Genomic DNA, 2,144 nt, shown 5'->3' with positions numbered 1-2,144 from the left:
AAGGATGAATCAAATTTACAAGACCATCTGACACAGTAGCCTGTTGCCTACAAAAGCTTATGCCTCTTTAAATGAGTTAATCTCCAATCTCTTCTTTTCTGTATTACTTCAGACCAGAATATAGCTAATTACTCTCAAGATCCTATTCTGAGACCTGCATGGTAAGATGTCTTATTTCTCAGCTCCCCCTGCTGGCCTGCAAATAAGGAAAATTTGACTGCTCTGGACAAAGGAAACAGAACTCCTAGTAACTTGGATACCTGGACAAAGGTATCTATTTGACTAGAACTATATAGACTATTTCATTGGGTATCTTTTGTTTAACATCATTAGCATTAACTAACATGTATTTGTTTATTTTATTCAGTGATCAAAGAGAAGAGAGTCAGTTTACCAAATATTAAACTACACGTATCAAGTGACAAAACATCTAGCTTCCGCGACCAGTCCAAAGACATACCGCATTATAGATACGAGTAAACATTTCAGTGTTCCATTACAATGACACAAAACCCCAAGAATCTAAAGGGGACATGAGAGTGGTGCTGTTTAATATATATGTTTTGGGGGATCTTCTGAGAGTCTTTATGCCTTATATCGGTTGTCCAGCTAACTGTCTGCAGTTAGTTAACATGTGGCCCCCAGGCTCCCACCTGGTTGTTGCTACCTTTATTGCTCCAACTGCAGCAGCAGCCAAGGGCTGGGGCAATGCAGTGTAGCCCATGTTGCTGGGGGAACTGCTTTGCAGTATGGTGCAGCACAGCAGGAAAGCCCAGGGTCTGGCAGGTGAAAGTGAGGCTGGGCACCACATGAAAGGGTGACTACGCACATGCATATGATGGGAGGGGCGGGGGAAGTGCCCACCATGTAGCATGCATCCAGGGAGCCTGTGACCCCCACAGCATGCAGCTCCTGCTGGTATGGCCCATGGGGTACATGGCCCCTGACTGCTTAGAAGCTGGACTGCTGTGCTTTATAGGAATAAAAGCTTGGGAGGAATTGTATTTTTAAGAAGTTTTTGCAAGCGCCAGATAGAGCTGGTTGTTGTGTTGTACAGAGGCTCGTATTACACAATACTGGTCAGTTAGACACTGAATCAGTAGACATCTGCTGGACACTTTGGCTCTTAGTGATCACTGATTAACATGAAGTTCAGTAAAATTAACTTTACCACAAGTAAAATACCATATTTCCTTGCTTATATCACAACCTAGAATATAATATAATATGTACCTTGTTCTTGAAAGGCAGAATGAAGAAAAAAAGATCTTTTCTTCTTTTAAGTAACTGAGTAGCAGCAGCTAGAAAGCCAAGCCTGCTCATTGTTCTGTTGTAGATAGCTTCAGCTTTACTTTTTGTTTCACCTAGTAAGTGGCAGAACCTGCTCTTACTGTATTTCTTACATATACTGCACATTCCAACTTCTATCAGCTGTTTTTTTGGGAAAAGATGTGTGTATATGTGAGAAAATATGGTAATCTAAGAACATATTCTTAGTGGGGAAATGAAGCAGTTAAAAACCCAGCGGTATTAAAACTAATGCTGTCAATTAATTATAGTTAACGTATACAAAAACAAAAACAAATGAACACGTTATTTTTTTTAATCATGCACATTGTTTTGACCAGTAAAATGGACCAGCTCTGGATCAACCAGGAGCTGTATGCACAGGCCTGACCCCGGCCCACCCCAGGTTCACCCGCCTGTGCTGAGCGGTTGCCAGGCAGAAAGTGCTGCTCACCACAGGAGACAAGTGGCCCCTCTCCTCACCGCTTTCAGGCCCTTCTTACTGCAGCTTCCCAGGGTCTGTGTCCAGGGTGCCCTGCAGCTCCTCTCCACCTGTCACTGCTTCCTCTGGGCCCCCCAGTGGGGTAGCGGTAGCAGTGCAGAGGAGCCACAGGGCAGCCCGGGCGCAGGCTCCAAGCGGCTACAGCAAGAACAGTCCAGCATTGGTGAGGGGGAAGGCCACTTTTCCTCTGCGCTTAGCAGAAGCTTCTGCCTGGCTGCTGCCACTGCTCAGCATGGACTCTGGCCTGCACTGTTCAACATCTTCATCAGGAAGGCCAACCGTACCTTGTCATGCATCCACAGATGCATCTCAAGCAGGTCCAAGGAGGTGATCCTCCCCCTCTATGCAGCACTGC

The sequence above is a fragment of the Crocodylus porosus genome, unplaced genomic scaffold (genome assembly GCF_001723895.1).
Source record: "Crocodylus porosus isolate Cpor-Errol unplaced genomic scaffold, CroPor_comp1, whole genome shotgun sequence".
Taxonomy (NCBI): domain Eukaryota; kingdom Metazoa; phylum Chordata; order Crocodylia; family Crocodylidae; genus Crocodylus; species Crocodylus porosus.
Note: the sequence above shows the minus strand (reverse complement) of the source record.